The 17,321-nt window shown below is 46.9% G+C and overlaps 1 protein-coding gene across 7 annotated transcripts in view; it reads left to right on the top strand.

Annotated features, from left to right (window-relative positions):
• INPP4A (inositol polyphosphate-4-phosphatase type I A) overlaps positions 1–17,321 on the top strand; it is a 165,143-nt gene that overhangs the window by 76,345 nt on the left and 71,477 nt on the right. For 5 of the 7 annotated variants that reach the window (XM_066377617.1, XM_066377619.1, XM_066377616.1 and 2 more), the window contains exon 2: positions 17,146–17,214. The exons of 1 other annotated variant lie outside the window; for it this stretch is intronic. The gene's annotated coding sequence lies outside the window, so the exon portion shown is untranslated. Of the gene's footprint in view, positions 1–17,143; positions 17,215–17,321 lie in introns of all 7 variants that reach the window. One more of the 7 variants, XM_066377612.1, reaches the window with a different exon arrangement.

Below are 17,321 nucleotides of genomic sequence, written 5' to 3'. Positions count from 1 at the left end.
ATCTGTGCTATGCCTGTATGTAATTATATTGTTGGGCCTGTAACATTTAGAAAAGTAGAATATTTGATAATAATGGCATAAAGGAGGTAAATGAAAGAAAAGTTGTATTGGAATAAGTAAGTTACACTGAATTAGGTAGCTTGAATTTATACGATTCAAGTTTCTGAAGAGAACCAGAAATGGTTATAAGACAGTTAATATAACAAACTCTGTAAATACAGACATGCTTTTCTTTCTTCCCTCATCATCTTTAAAAACACAAAGTTATGTATAGTGATAACAAACACAAAGTTATGTATAGTGATAACATTTTTTTGAGTCTGTAGATGTAATATATATACAAATAATTGAGCAAAAAGGATGAAGAGGGACTAGAATTATACAGGAATAATTTTCCATATATAACTTTTACTAGAATGGTGTGTATAAAGGAAGGAAAGGTTACAATGGAAAATAGTGTCCTTAACACAAAGGAGAGCAATAAATGAAGAAGAACAAAAAAGACAGGGATGTCTATATCCTTGCCACATGCAAAGAGTTTTTATTATATGGGTGTAAACAAAATACCTGCTCACAAAAATTAGGGGATATTTTATAGCTTCATATTCATTTTGAAATATTCCCTGATTTTTGTGAGCAGTATAGTAGAGTTAGGGACTGTTACATGAAAAGAAATTTCATCAGCCTTCTCTGGATAGAGCCCTAAGCTGTTTCAACAGTTTTTTTTTTTTTTAAATCTAGGTCTTTTTGTCCAAGATGTATTTTAAACATTGTACTTGGAGCATGTCCAGATCTGAGCTGGAGGTTGTGAAGGTAAAAGGCATGGCACTGTAGTGAGGGAGAAGCTTGGGCAGGGAGCTTACAGCCTGGGTTTGGATGTCCTGGTTCTGCTACTGCCTGCACTGTGACTTTGAGCTGGTCACTTTTCCAGGTCTGACACTAGGTGTCCAGTGTTACAAGGTTGCCCTGAGTACTCTGAGATAATCACTGGGCAGTGCTTGACTATGACTCTTCCTTTCCCTGTTCTTCCAGATGTGGGGAGGGAAGAGGGCATCCAAAGTTCTCTGCCTCAGCAGGAGGGTACTGCACCCTCTGCAAGCACAAGTGGGGGCTGCTTTCCCAGCTCTCGTTCTTGACCTCCCACTGGCAGCACCTGCCCACTCACATACTGGACTTGTGCAGCACATTAGATGAGATGTCAGCTGCAATCTGTAAGGCATGTAATGGACTAAATTGTGACTCACACCCGTTCCTATTATGAAGTCTTAACCTCCTCAATGTGAGTGTATTTGGAGGCAGCATCTCTACAGATATAATTAGGTTAAACAAGGTCTTGAGGAGCCCTAATCTAAGAGGACAGGTGCCTTTATAAGAGACAGTAGGGAAGATGCCCAGAGAAAAAGCCATGTGAGGACAAGCAAGAGAGTGGCCATTGCCCATTAAGGAGAGAGGCCTCAGATGGAAACCCAGTCTGCCACCACCTTGATCTTGGACTACAGTCTCCTGAACTGTGAGAAAATAGATTTCTGTTGTTTAAGGCCCCCTGACTCATGCACATGTCTGATGTGAATCTCCATGTTCTTTCTTTCTTTTTTTTTTTTTGTATTTTTCTGAAGCTGGAAACGGGTAGAGACAGTCAGACAGACTCCCGCATGCGCCCGACCGGGATCCACCCGGCACGCCCACCAGGGGCGATGCTCTGCCCACCAGGGGGCGATGCTCTGCCCCTCCGGGGCCTCGCTTTGCCGTGACCAGAGCCACTCTAGCGCCTGGGGCAGAGGCCAAGGAGCCATCCCCAGCGCCCAGGCCATCTTTGCTCCAATGGAGCCTCAGCTGCGGGGGGGGAAGAGAGAGACAGAGAGGAAGGAGGGGGGGAGTGGTGGAGAAGCAAATGGGCACTTCTCCTGTGTGCCCTGGCTGGGAATCGAACCCGGGTCCCCCGCACGCCAGGCTGATGCTCTACCGCTGAGCCAACCGGCCAGGGCCTCCATGTTCTTTCTTTTTTTTTTTTTTTTTTTTTTTTTACAGGGACAGAGAGAGAGTCAGATAGAGGGATAGATAGGGACAGACAGGAATGGAGAAAGATGAGAAACATCAATCATCAATTTTTCGTTGTGACACCTTAGTTGTTCATTGATTGCTTTCTCATATGTGCCTTGACCGCGGGCCTTCAGCAGACTGAGTAAACCCCCACTCGAGTCAGTGACCTTGGGTTCAAGCTGGTGAGCTTTTTGCTCAAGCCAGATGAGCCCACACTCAAGCTGGCAACCCTGGGGTCTCGAACCTGGGTCCTTCCACATCCCAGTCCGACTCTCTATCCACTGCGCCACCGCCTGGTCAGGCTCCATGTTCTTTCTTAATACCCACTAGTGTGACTCCAGGGTCTATCCAAGAACTAGGAAAGCAGCCCCATTCAGAATTATACAGTGCAAGCATGCAAGAGAATTACACACAAACAGGTTGTTTTGGAGACTATCTTTTCTCTGCTCTCCTTCAGGCCTGTGTAATGACCAGCCTGGTGACCTTGTCACTCTGTGGGCATGGCTCTGCAGTTGGTTGGTGTGCAGTGACCTATTGGAGGAGGACCACATGGCAGCAGTTAGCTCAGAAATGCCAGATTTGCACTGGGTTTTGATCCCCTCCCTGTGTTTTTCCCTAGAACAGTGGTGGTGGATGAGCACAGCGTATATTTAGAACTGCTTTGCAGTTTCCTACACAAACCTTCCCCCGGTCAGGTACATGGCTTAACACTCCCATGCAGATCTACAGGGTGTTTCATTTATTTGACTTATCTGAAATTTCATGGCTTTCAGAATGTTGCTCCAAGAAATCTGATGAAATCAGAACTCTAGAATTTATGCCTTAAAAGGCTTAACTGCTGATAGGTTGGTAGACTTTCTTATAACTTACTGCCCCTCTTTTTGTTCTAGACCCTGTAGGGCAGGGCAGCAATCCCCTCACCCCCAAAATTAGTGTCTGAAAGTTTTTTTTTTTTTTAACGAATAAACTTTTTTTTCAGAGAAGTTTTAGATTTATAGCACAATTGAGCAGAAAGTACAGAATTCTCATGTACCCCAAATCCCTGCACAGAATGTCTTTTGATTCTGTCATGGTAACCTTTCCAGGACGGGGGAGAAGTGGTCTGTTAGGAGCAGTTCAATGGAGGGCGAGTGTCAAATGGCCCCCTCAGGCTGTGGCTCATTCCTGACCTTGGGCTTGAAATCCAGCAGGCTGTCACTGTATCACTATGTGCCCCATGGAGCCGCAGGAGGTGTCATTGGCAGGCTCGGATCTAATTCTAGGGAAGGCTTTCTCCTGCTCACAACTTTAGGCTGTGCCATTTCCAGAAAGAATGTGTCATTTAAAAATTTAAATTCTCCTATCTTTTCAGAGCACATTTTTGCCTTTGCATCTCATTTGACCCTTGGAAGGCCTGTTCTCACTTAAGTTTAATGTAGTAACTTAGGGTCTGCAGTCTTCTCACACATGCTTTTTTTTTTTTTTTTTTTTTTTTGTAGTTTTTGAAGTGAGAAGCAAGGAGGCAGACAGACAGACTCCCACATGCATCCGACCGGGATTCACCCAGCATGCCTACTAGGGGGTGATGCTCTGCCCGTCTGGGGCATTGCTCCATTGCAATAGGAGCCATTCTAGCGCCTGAGGCAGAGGCCATAGAGCCATCCTCAGCGCCTGGGCCAACTTTGCTCCAATGGAGCCTTGGCTGCGGGAGGGGAACAGACATAGAGAGAAAGGAGAGGGGGAAGGGTGGAGAAGCAGATGGGTGCTTCTCCTGTGTGTCCTGACTGGGAATCAAACCCAGGACTTCCACACGCCAGGTCGATGCTCACACATGCTTTCTTAATTGAGATTTGCAGCAAGCCTCTAAGATAGGAATGTCTCCTTAGAGCCAGTGCCCATGAGCTCAGAGTCAGCAGTCAGGCCCCCCACAGTCAGCCAGCCGGCTGGTGGTTGGGGGGATGGGGTGCTGTACCAGGGCTCTGCTGCAGACCCAGTGTCCCTGAGGGCATGCCTGCACTAAGGAGGAGGATGCAAGCCTTGTGTCTGAATAGTCAAATTTGTTTATGCAAATACTTACGTACTAATTAGTTAAAATATTGTGTGTAGTAAATTTATGTTAACCTTTTATTTAAAGAAAAATATATGAACACCAGTGCAGGTTATTTTAGAAGTCATGACCCCAAGTGCCTGCTGTTTGAGAAGTACTGCCCTTCTTGTACTCAGTCTACGAGATGACCAGAGTGGAAGTCAGAGTTCTGCTGTCTGTCCCAGCCTGGCTGGTTGTCCACAGAATGATTGGGAGCAAGACGCTCCCTTCTTTGAATCTTGATGTTGTCATTGAGACAGGGTCTAGTGATTTTTCTGTGGCTGGGGCAGTTGTTGTGAGGAGCAAATGGCAAAACAGAAGAGACAAGGCATGCCTTTTGGGCACTCCACCAGTGTAGGATAGTAGATTGGGGTAACGGGTGGGAGGAGGGGGCCACATCTGGCAAGGGGGACACTGAAGTGCCCAGGAATTGTAATTTGCCTGAGATTTGATAGCTGAAGTAAAATTCAAATCAGACCAACAGCGCGGGTACTCCAACTCCACCTCTGTTGTGTTTCCATGACATTTCTCTGCCCATCTTCTGTGGTTGGTGGGTGGGCAGTACCCCAGCGTTGCTGTGCCCTATGATGCTGCAGGAGCTTTCAGCTTTTTTATGATGAGCTCTGGCCCAATGCAGGGTCTCTGACTGATTCAGGACTTGTCTTCATCCATTGTGCCTGCTCCCTTCCCACACAGTATTCTGGGAAGATGCGTGTTCACACCTGCCTGATGGTTTGCATCTGGCCCCTCATGAACCTAGTCCTCACTGAACCCTGGTGATGGTGCTGGGTGACAGTCCTGGGGTGTTAGGTGTTGGGGCTGATAGCGACAGCATTCCATCTGGAAGAGGCCTTCTACCCTGGCCCTGCCATCAGTGTCTTGGCCTGCCCCGAAGGAGGCAGGGCCTGAGGTGGCTTTCAGGTGTCTTGCTGCATGCTAGCTTCCAGTTTTTACTGTTTATACCAATTTCTTCTAGTGGGAGATGGCAGCAGTTCTAAAAAATGACTTTATTTTTTTTATTGATTTTAGAGAGAGGGGAAGGAAGAGAGAATCATTGGTTTGTTGTTCTACTTAATTATGTATTCATTGGTTGATTCTTGTGTCCTGACTGGGGATTGAACCTACAACCTTGGTGTATTGGGACGACATTCTGACCAACTGAGCTGCCTGGCAAAGGCTTAAAAATGAATTTTTAAAGCACTTTTATTCCTGGCCTTTTTATTACTTAACTTCCAGGAATGTTAAAAAAAATGTGAAAGCACCCCTGGCTGGGTGGCTCAGTTGCTTAGCATGTTGTCACAATACTCCAAGCTGTGGGTTTGACTCTGGTCAGAGCACACACAGCAATCAACCAGTGAATAAATAAGTAAGTGGAACAACAAATCAATGTTTCTCCCTCTGTTTCTCTCTCCTCCCTTCCTCTCTCTAAAATGAGTAAGTAAATTTTTAAAAAACATGAAAGCACAGTCAAGATTTTAATTAGTTTTCATTGTCCCTGCTCATGGTGATGGTCATTTTAACGTATGATATGTGACAGGAAGATACTGCCTCTGGTCTTGGTTATCAGTGTCTTCTCTACATTTCAGAACTTGGCTGCGAATTTTGGAGAAAAAGAAATAATGACAAAAGAACCTCTTGACATTTTTCTTCTTATTACTAATATATCTGATTGTTAGCATTCTTCTTCTAAACAAAGGCACAGCCAGCCTAGGATTCTCTCAGGAACAGGGCCACAGTGAAAGAATGGGAGGCTGGTTCTGGCAGCTTCTGCACAGTCTCTACCACATGGCCTAGGGTGAGGTCTTCTGGGGGCTGCGAAAAGGCAAAAGATGCCCCTAGTATAAGATATTTGCTCATAGACCTGAAATTTCTAGGCCTCTTCACTTAGTAAATGCTCTGAGTTCACTTAGTAAATGCTCTGAGTTCCTTTTGTGGTTGTTGACTTAGGACACACAGATGAGTCAGAAGTGGTCTCTGCCTGTATATCCCAACAGTGTAACAATGTAGTGAGACATTCAGACAGGAGAACACCAAGACAAATGAAACACATGCCCCAGGCTGGGAGTGGGAGAGGGTCAGGAAAAACCCCTAAATCCGGCCAGAGATGATCCCAACACAGTGTAGACCTGACTTCAGAAGATAAAGGCACAACAATTAACTCAGGATACCGGGAAGCCCAGCATTCTGAGGGACAGAGATTGGGCTAAAGAGCCAGGACAGGTTCAGTTCTGGGAGCCACTAATAGCAGGCTGTGGAGTGCACTTGAGGGAGCAGGCAATGAAGAACTCGCTAAACTCTTAGTCAAATAAATCTAAAAAGTCTTATACTCTCCTGAACTCTACTACTGAGCTTTTGAAAACAAACCTCTCACTTGACACAAAACCACTCAGGCCTGGTAAATCTGGGCAAGATGGCACAAGCCTTGAAACAGGCTGGCCACATCCACAACCAGCACATAAGGGACAACTTTCTTGTCCTGCCAGGTCTCTGGGAGTTCCAGAGGTCATCAGCACAGCTAAACCTAAAGTCAGGACATACTCTCTTTGAAGGAAGTACTATCCAATCCTTCAAATAAAAAAACAAAACCGAGGTTACTTCTAAAACCAGTGCAGGAAGCTTCTGCAGAGCCCTGTGATCATCATCTGCGGGGGGTGTGCGCTGTGTCTGTGGGCCCAGCTAAGGCAAAGCAACTTGCCTGGAGCAAGGCATCACCCTACCTGAGGGCACCAAAATGTGGCAAACAACGCAAGATTGATTGTACAAGTGTTCAGTTCAGACACTGGTGGTAGTCACCTTGAATACTGAAAGCGGTGAGGTCCTTGAAAGATGGCAGTTTGATATTGAGTGTGGTAAGACCGCTGAAGATGACAGCACACCCAGAGAAAAATCTCAGCGACCCAAGATGAACTCTGCTCAGTGATCAGGTTGCAGCTACAGTGACATTTCTGCCACTACTGGATGTTTCTCATTATTTGAGCTACTGATTTATACAAAGATTTGGTTGAACCTAAAAAGTGGGAAGAGTCAGGACCACATTTCATGACCAGTTCTGAGCAAGTCCATTGGGTTCCTTCACTACTACAGCCCACAAAATGAACAGCATGGTGGCCTACAAAATCCCTGTCCATGCCTGATGGTGATACAGGAACAATAGTGTCCTTCTTAAATGTGTGTTTCCTGAAACCAAGTCAACTATAGCTCATGTTTCATTTCATTAATTTCTATATGGGGAAAATGTAACATTATACTTTACTGAACTGTGCATAACTGTTCCATTTTTTGGTACTTGTTTATCCTTCCAAAGGGTTGATGTAATATTTTGCATGTTGTTCAAAAGGAACAAGCATAAGGCCATCTTTTATACTTTTTCTCTATGACTTTCTTGAGTTCATGCAAAAAAGCAAAACCACTTGTGGAAGCGGTGCTGCTTTCGTAGTCCAGGGGTGTTACTATGTTCCCGTGCCTCTGCTCCACTCGGTCACTCATTTTTCTGGGGAATGGTGGCTGCTGGCCACTGTCATTTTGACCAGCTAGCTGCTGAGTGGGCTGAAGTGGCCATTGTGGGCATGTCTGGCCTGTGGCCAGACTGGGGTGGAGTGGAAGGTGTGGTGGACGTGACCTTCCAGAGTCCCCAGGGCTGGGCATGTGTGATACTTTCTGTACAGCAGCCCTGTCCTTCACATGAAATAATGTAATGTGATTCCATTGGTGTTGGGGTTTTGTTTGTTGTTAAATTATACATGGATCTCTTAGTTTTACCGTAGTTTAAGAGCTCCCCCCCAAAAAGTTTATACCTAAATTTATGTTTGTGTTATCTATTTTAAAGAATATAAAAACATTTAGTTAACACTGGAGTTCTTTGACTTTCCTCTTAAAGAAACACTTGCCATGGGGTTTCTCCATTTGGCTACTGAATATTGTGGTGAATTGAGATGATGATTTTCAGCCTCTCCTTGCTCCCTTTCTGAGAACTCTTCCCCACCACACTCAGTCTCCTGGGAGCACCCCTGCTGCACTGTGACCCCAGCCCTCCAGAGAGGGAGGTACTTGGCCCAAACTAGGCCCTTAGATTACCTTTCCTGGGAAGAGCTGGTCTGAGGACTTGGAGGAATTCATACATTCCTTCTCTTCTGCAGCCAGTGGTAGAGAATTTAAAGTTGGGGGCTGTTAGCTGCCTCGTGTCCATAATGTACACAGCTTCGTTTGCAGGGATGGGGGAGGACCATGTAGGTAAGCAGAGGGGAGCCTAGGAGAGTTGTCTGTATTACTGCTCACGTTCTGTAAGTCAGCTGGAGCCTTTATGACAGACATGTGAAACTCATCTGAATCAGGCTCTCCAGCCTGCAGCACAGGTGTCCTGGCTGTTGAGTATGGTGTTGGTTAGGCTAGCAGGAGTACCCAGAACTCGCCCTGATTGTGACAGCCTCATCACTACACCATCAGGACAAGGCAGAGGGAGTTACTGTAGCTGGGGTGTGGGTCACTGCCCCTGGGAGGGCACCCCTTCTTTCCACTATGATCCTGAAGAGCCTTGAGCAGCTATGGCCTTCCCCACACTTGCCATTCCCTTGGCTGAAAGAACAGACAGACCCCTCCTAGTGGGGAGGGAGGTGTGGAGCCAAGTCTGGGGTGGCATCTTCCCTGGGGTGGTGATGCTTGGATGCCATCACCTTCCACATGGCCAACTCTGAGGGGCAGGTACAGAAGCAGGCACTGCACCAGGCCTTACAGCCCCGGGTTTGGGTGGAAGAGAAAGGGGCGGGAAGAATGGTCTGAGGCGACGAGTGGGCGCACCTGCCCTGGGGGAGCCAGAGTTCTCTTCTAGCCGCAGCTCCTGGAATCGAGCTTTGAGAAAGTGCGTGGGGCGGGGTGTCTGGGTGGGCAACAGTGTCCTTCATGCTGCTGAGGCCCTTCGCCCCACTCAGGGATAAAATGACTCAGGTCACAGGGATGCTGTTGTCCTCATCTTCGGTCTTCTGGGACAGCATGTATTCACTGATGATGAGAGCTGATAAATACTGGATGGTTTCTTCAGTCCTTTTACATACCTATTAGGAAATCTCTGTGGCACTTCTGAGAAGCCTTTCTGGCCAACATCCAGGCAAACTTTCAGTTAATTATGTGAGAGTTTCGAGTGACTGAGTTGACAGTGGAGCAAGATGTGAGACTTGTCACAGTCATGGCATTTCTGGGAGTTGGCAGGGCAGCATTGATACTGGTGTGTATTGTCTCCAGCACAGGACAGGCAGCTCTCACAGAACTGGGGTGCCTGGTGCAGTAATTCCATTCTCTCGGGTTCTGGAACTTGTGTGGTAATAGAGTGACCAGTGGAACCTGGTGCATGGGAGTGAGAGTACTCTTCAGGAACACTGGGCTGATTCACTCCAAGAGTCGGCCTCTGGAATTCCTGGTGCTAGCCCTGGGGTGCTACTACTGGGCAAGTAGATAGCTACAGGTCACTGTAATGGCAGTCTCAGGCCAGGCAGGTTCACACTGGATTTGAACAGATGACAGAAGAACCACTGAGCCGAAAGGTGTTGGGCCATTCCTGTTTATTGGTTTCTTGCAATAGTGGGCAAGTGAACAGGCAGGGAAAACCACTTCGTGCAGCAGTGGGAGAGCAAACAGAAAAACTGCCCCTCGCTGTGGCAGGCCAGTGATCAGAAAAACCACCCCAGCTCCTCCTGCTGCTGCCGCTCGGCTTCCAGCTCACACTGGAGCTCTTGAGCTCAGGCAGCCTCTTGCACAGAGCTGTCAGTTTCTGCTCACAGGGCTGTAAACACGCCCAGTCCCCAGCAGGGTGCCCACAGGGGAACCATATGCTCTAGAACGGCCACCCCTCTGTCCCACTCTCCCAGGGTGCCCATGGCTTTCCACCAGTCTGAGACAAGTGCTGTCACAGCACCAGGTGTAGGCCGGTGGTCTGCCCAGATCCAGTGTGAACCTTCCTGGCCTCAACCGCTGGCATTACAGCCACTCTTCTCACAGGGAAGGTTCCAGAAGAGGCTTTGGCAATAGCAGTGTAACCTTCGATGTAACTGTTCACCATACCTGCTTCTGTTATGTTTCTTGTGATGTGTTTCCTGCCCAAGCTGCCCTGTTCATCTTTGCATCCCTAAGGCCAGGTCCATGAGACCTTTACTGTTGAGGAGATTGCTAGTTTATGGACAAGAAAGAGCATGAGAAAGTGTGGATGTTTAAGAAAAGCAGCCAAGGGATGGGAGGGTTTGATCTGGCTGAGGCAGCCCAAGGACGCCTGCCCACCGCTGCCGCTGCTTACTCAACGGCATGCTTGCTTGCTTGCTGTGAACACAACTCTCCGTCTCCCAGACCCAGGGTCTATACTCGTATTGCTCAGCAGGAACACTTTAAACACTTTCTTAGGGTGACTTATTTTTAAATATGTTCCTATAGAGAATCTCCAGAAGGCTCATGGTTTGTAGGGAAGCATCGGTAGCCCAGCAGTTTTAAACTGACTGTCCTGAAGCTGTCTTGGAGAAGCTCATTTCAAGAAGGACATACAGTAGGTGGAGGAGCCGCCTTCCCTTGTCCTTGCAGAGGCTGGGAGGCTGGGGGACCTCAGCAGCAGGGAGGTCAGGGTGGGAGCCAGTGCTGCGTGGAGACAGACCGTGGGGCAGTGCATCCAGGGGCCGCAGAGGGGTTGAAGTCTGGATCTCTGGGAAGGAAGAGCCAACAGAATGGCTTAGGTATGTATGTGGGGGGTGGGGGGTGGGGGGTGGGGGGGTGGGGGGTGGAATAGAGGCCAGCAGCCAGCACTGATTTTGTTCTCTGGCTGATTTTGAGCCAGTGGAGGATGGAGCTGCCAGTGACTGGGAGGGGCACTGAGGAGCTGGGGGGAAGCTGGAACAGTCCAAGCTGTCCTTCCGAGGGGCAGTTGGCCTGCCTGGTTTTTTTTAAAGGGACGTCCATGGCCCACCCAGGGTGACAGACTCCCACTTGGAGTCCCAGATGTGCATTTGAATCTGGGTTAAGGCATTCTATTGAGTCAGCGGCTATATTAATGAAACAAATAACGCTGGTTAGTTAATTATATTGGGTGGTGACCTTATTGCCACTGCTGCCTCTTCAGTGTCACTGGCAGAGAACAGGGCTGGGGAATGTGAGAAGCACTCATGAAGCTAACTGCCTCCCCTTCCTCCCTCTGTGAGACATGTGTCCCTTCTAACAGGAGGACACAGACCATCAAATCAACAGCCAACCCTAAAATGTCCCTGTCTTCTATGGAGTGCAGGCCCCGAGGACCCTGGCGGGGAGTTTGTGCTGGCCATTGAGAATATGCACCAGCTGTAGTGCAGGCTTTGTTTCCTGGGCTTGACCTCCAAGGTCCATATGCTTCCTTCATTTAAATCCCGGCCTCACTAGACTGAGGCTCTGCAGGTGCTCACATGCTGAGCGGTACTCTCTGAGTCGGAGCTTTGCTCACAGTGAGCCTCTCTGCTCACCCAAGGCCCTGCGTAGGCACAGGGAGCAAGAAGTACATGGTAGTTTGATCATGGCTGTGAAGGGAAGGAGGAAGCTGGCTCCCATAGGTTTTCCCAGCACTGGGGAAAGGGCCGTAGAGTCATCTATTGGGTGTCTAGGAAGCAGGAAAAAGCCAGTCTGGTGAGCAGAGACAGTCACCACAGATGTTGACTGTTTACTGGTGGGTGTTTATCAGAAAACCTGGTCCTTGCACCAGGAAGGTAAGGGAAAAGCAAAGAGTTAAGTCTGGCATTTCTAACACCAAAGGTCCCAGCTGGTCATCCTAGTCACACAAAGAAGCACCTTCCTGGAGGGACAGACCACTGGCCATGTCAAGGGCCGTCTGGGTGGTGAGGCTGAGGCTGTAGGTGTGGGTAAGTGTGCAGAACGGGCTCGTGCGGGAGGCCGCTGTCGCTGGGGTTTTCCCTGCAGTGGTTTTCGGTGGGAGTGAATGGTGTGATGCCTCATTGCTCAGTGATTGTGGCTGCCCTGGATTTAGGGGTTTTGAGAGAAAACGCTTCCTCTTTCTGACTCCTGAAGTACCTCCACCCCAAGGGCTGCTGGTTTGTGCTCTGACTCACTCAGCCTTTCTCGTCTGACTTTCTCCTGTGCTGCCCCAGCCAGGAGAGCAGAGGCCCAGTGGAGGTTTGCTGTTAGCCCATTGGCTCCCATGGTGACAGGGACAGGATGGGCTAGGCTGCAAAGCTCAGGGAGAACGGCCCAGCTGTACTTGGGCTTTTTTGCTTTGAGCTGTTTCTCCTAGTTCATCCTTTTCCTTCATGAGACCTTGAGAAGGTTGGTCACCCAGTCTGGACTTCTGTGTGTCTCCTTTTAAGGCCATTTTCAGAAGAACCCTAGTGTGTAAGGTGGACGAGAATGGGGTTCTCTGGTTAGTCCTCCCGAAGCCTGCTGAGTGGGGAGCCTCCAGAGTCCCTTTCTAGCCCTAGGGTCCCTGTTCTCTAGCGGAGGGCAGGACTGGGTACCAGGGAGGCTGCTCATAGCCGGAACCACCGTCCCTGGTCCCTGACCTGGGTAACCCCGTTCTGCCATCATCTCCCTGTCCCCCACACAGGTGGAAGGGACATTTTTTGGGTTTGCCATTGCTCTGATGGCCTGTGTCCTGTCAGAGGGACCACATGTCTCTCACAGAGCGAGGAAGAGGGAACAGTTAAGTTCCATGAGTGTTTCCTTCTTTCTTATCTGCCTTACCCCACCCCAGCTCTCCACACTCCCTACATCCTCTTGTCCTCTTTATTTTTAGTGTAATTTTGCTTCTAATGAGTTTCAGTCTTCAAATGAGGGAAAAAACAGGGGCTGTGGGAATATAGGAATCCTTGGTAAATTACCTTAAATTAATGAAACTGATAAGGGAATTGAGTTCAGCTGTGTAAATTAGCTTTGTGTTCTGGGTTTTGATTACTTAAATTGCAGATTCTAATTAAATGCCCTCAAGTAACCTTGGAGTAGCTTCTAAGGTCTTTTTGACCTAAAAGCTTCTGTGATCTCTGAACTCTGTCAAGTATAACAATTGGTCTGTAGCTGTTCCCCTTTAAGTATTCCTATCCCCAGAATATAATAATGCCTATATTTAACTGCCCTCCTAGGGGGAAGGGGCAGGTGGAGTGGGCAGGGACCCTGCATGGGGAGGGATGGAGAAGGGATGGGAGCCTCCATTGGGCAGTTGAGATGTCAGGGTACAGATGTCACCCTTTGTTAGGTGGTATGTCTCTGCTGACCCAGCTGAAGGACAAGATGTGTGTTTTTCTTTGGGGGGGCCTGTAACTTCTTTAAGAAGTTGGGAGAAGGTCCAAGAGAAAAGAACTCCTTCCTCTGGCTGATTCATTTCCAGGGTGCCCCTCTGCCTCTGGCCGGCATGGGTTGCTGCTTTCAGTGATGCAGGTGGATGACAGCAAGCCAAGAGAGGAAGCAGTTCCCCGCACATGCCCCCAAACATGACCACTGTCCTGATGTGGCCTCCTGCTAGCTCTTTGCCGTTGTGTCACATCTTTTTAAGGGCCAAAACCAGAACATGGGTGGAATAGTCCATGAAAAACCCACATGAGGCCGTGGCCAGTTGGCTCAGTGGTAGAACGTCGGCCTGGCATGTGGAAGTCACAGGTTCGATTCCCAGACAGGGCACACAGGAGAAGCAGATGAGTGCTTCTCCACCCTTCCCCTTTCTCCTTTCTCTCTATCTCTATCTTCCCCTCCTGCAGCCAAGGCTCAATTGTAGCAGAGTTGGCCCGGGCGCTGAGGATGGCTCCAGGGCCTCTGCCTCAGGTGCTAGAATGGCTCCAGTTGCAAAGGAGCAACACCCTAGATGGGCAGAGCATTGCCCCCTGGTGGGAATGCCAAGTGGATCCTGGTTGGGAGCATATGAGAGTCTGTCTCTCTGCCTCCCCGCTTCTCAGTTCAGAAAAATACAAAAAACAAACAAACAAAAAACACACATGATACAGAGCTGACATAAAAAAATTTTCATGCTGTGGGGTTTTTTTTTGGTATTTTTCTGAAGTGAGAAGTGAGGAAGCAGAGAGACAGACTCCCATAGAATTTCCCCTAGATCTGTCAACAAAACATATTTGTAATACAAAAAAGAACAAACTACTTTTGGAGGACTAATTCAGGGGATACAGGAGTGGTGAGCATTGCTTTATTATGAATGTGTTTGGTCACTTTTCAAAATGCTTACTATGTGTATTACTTTTTTATGAATTTTTACCTTTTGCTACTTAGATTTTTAGTGAGTTTTTAAATTAATTTGTATATTAAAGATTAGCAAATATTAGTCCTGCATTTACTTTCCCATTTCTTTTTTTATAGATATAAATTTTTATTAATTTTAATGGGGTGACATCAATAAATCAGGGTACATATGTTCAAAGAAAACATGTCCAGGTTATCTTGTCATTCAATTATGTTGCTTACCCATCACCCAAAGTCAGATTGTCCTCTGTCACCTTTATCTGGTTTTCTTTGTGCCCCCCCTCCCCCCCCCCGTAACCACCACTCTCTTGTCCATGTCTCTTAGTTTCGTTTTTATGTCCCACCTAAGTATGGAATTATGCAGTTCTTAGTTTTTTTCTGATTTACTTATTTCACTCTGTATAATGTTATCAAGATCCAACCATTTTGTTGCAAATGACCCGATGTCATCATTTTTATGGCTGAGTAGTATTCCATAGTGTATATGTGCCACATCTTCTTTATCCAGTCATCGATTGAAGGGCTTTTTGGTTGTTTCCATGTCTTGTCCACTGTGAACAATGCTGCAATGAACATGGGGCTACATGTGTCTTTACGTATCAATGTCTCTGAGTTTTGGGGTATATACCCAGTGGAGGGATTGCTGGGTCATAAGGTAGTTCTATTTTCAGTTTTTTGAGGAACCACCATACTTTCTTCCGTAATGGTTGTACTACTTTACATTCCCACCAACAGTGAATGAGGGTTCCTTTTTCTCCACAACCTCTCCAACACTTACTATTACATGTCTTATTGATAATAGCTAATCTAACAGGTATGAGGTGATATCTCATTGCAGTTTTGATTTGCATTTCTCTAATAACTAATGAAGATGAGCATCTTTTCATATATCTGTTGACCTTTTGTACTTCTTCCTGGGAGAAGTATCTGCTCATGTCCTCTTCCCATTTTTTTATTGGATTGTTTGTTTGTTTGTTGTTGAGTTTTATGAGTTCTTTGTATATTTTGGATATTAGGCCCTTATCTGAGCTGTTGTTTGAAAATATCATCTCCCATTTAGTTGGCTGTCTATTTTGTTGTCAGTTTCTCTTGCTGAGCAAAAGCTTCTTAGTCTGATGTGGTCCCATTTATTTATCTTTGCCTTCACTTCTCTTGCCTTTGGAGTCAAAGTCATAAAATGCTCTTTATGGCCAAGGTCCATGAGTTTAGTACCTATGTCCTCTTCTATGTACTTTATTGTTTCAGGTCTTATATTTAGGTCTTTGATCCATTTTGAATTAATTTTAGTACAAGGGGACAAACTGTAGTTGAGTTTCATTCTTTTGCATGTGACTTTTCCATTTTCCCAGCACCATTTGTTGAAGAGGCTTTCTTTTCTCCATTGTGTGTTGTTGGCCCCTTTATCAAAAATTATTTGACCATATATATGTGGTTTATTTCTGGACTTTCTATTCTGTTCCATTGGTCTGTGTGTCTGTTTTTCTGCCAATACCATGCTGTTTTGATTGTCGTGGCTCTATAATATAGTTTGAAGTCGGGTATTGTAATGCCCCCAGCTTCATTCTTTTTCCTTAGGATTGCTTTGGCTATTCGGGGTTTTTTATAGTTCCATATAAATCTGATGATTTTTTGTTCCATTTCTTTAAAAAATGTCACTGGAATTTTTATGGGAATTGCATTAAATTTGTATATTGCTTTGGGTAATATGGCCATTTTGATTATATTTATTCTTTCTATCCAAGAACAAGGAACATTGTGTATTTTTGACTTGTCTGCCTTTTAATGTTGGCAACTGATGAGTCTTCCCCTTGGTTAACTTCCGCTATGATTCCCCAGCTAGGTTACTGCCCTGTATGCTGAGGTGCCCAGGCTAAAGGTCCCTGGCTATCCCAGTGGAAGGCATAGGAGCACAGCCTCAAGGAACTGACTTTGCCTGAGGGCTGAGAGCACTGCTCTTCCTGTGGTCTACACCAGTCCAGTGTTTTTCAACCACTGGGTCCAAGGACCAAGGCCAGTGGGCCAGAAATTCTGTGCCCGACTGTGAAAGAGTTACCTACCCTGATGTTGTATGAGGATTATAGACCCAAGGATCTTAGTCACATTTGCTATATTCAGGGTGATTTCTGCCTTAGCGGTCCTCAAAATAATTCTCCTATTTTTACCAGTCCCCAAGTGTAAAAAGGTTGAAAACCACTGGTCTATACCTCAGGCCCCGGCATTTTCAGCTAGCTCGTGCACTGGGCCCTGATGTTTGCCCTGACAGCTCCCCAGCAGTGCTGAGACTGAGTCAGAGTTGGGATGTCCTACTCCACAGCAAGATGCCCACGGGCCAGGCCACAGCAACAGTGTGGTAGGCCAGCAGAGTTGGGGAGCCCCATGGAGTTTGCAGAGCCCTTTCCCATTGTGGCACACTTGGTTCTCACTGCAACCCTGTGAGATGGGTACAACTGACCTCATCTTAGACACTGAAATGCAGAGCCTTGGAGGGACCCAGCAGCTTGTGCCTGGACCTGAAGTTTGTGAGGGGGAAGACTGGGACTCAGATTCTTACTTCCTCATTTACCCTAAACCACCCCAGCTGCCCACCTGGCTCTTTAGGGCTGGAACAAATTCCCGAGTCACCCTTGGAGGGGAAAAGGAATGTGTACTTTCTATTTCTCGGTTTTTTGGGCTTTGAGCAAAATCTTTGCTTTTGAGCCAAAAAAGTTAGCTTGGTATATGGAGCTCAAAGGCACACATAGTAGCTTTTGGTCTACCCATATTTCTAGGTATTTGAATAACGTGTTACGTGTTTGCATGAACTCTGTGCGTGTTGGCGAGCTTGTTAAGTTTATAACTTTCTGTTTTTAGAGGATGGATTTGGACATGCTTCTATGAAGAAATGCCATGTGTCTCTATTGATCCAAGAACAAACATGTCCTGTAAGTTACTGGATGAATTCACTTAAAGTGGGAACATTACCTGGCTGGTTGGCTCAGTGGTAGACTCAGTGGTAGAACATTGACCTGGTATGTAGAAGTCCTGGGTT

This window comes from Saccopteryx leptura, chromosome 3, assembly GCF_036850995.1.
Source record: "Saccopteryx leptura isolate mSacLep1 chromosome 3, mSacLep1_pri_phased_curated, whole genome shotgun sequence".
NCBI classification, from domain to species: domain Eukaryota; kingdom Metazoa; phylum Chordata; class Mammalia; order Chiroptera; family Emballonuridae; genus Saccopteryx; species Saccopteryx leptura.
This window is presented reverse-complemented; position numbering and strand designations above follow the sequence as displayed.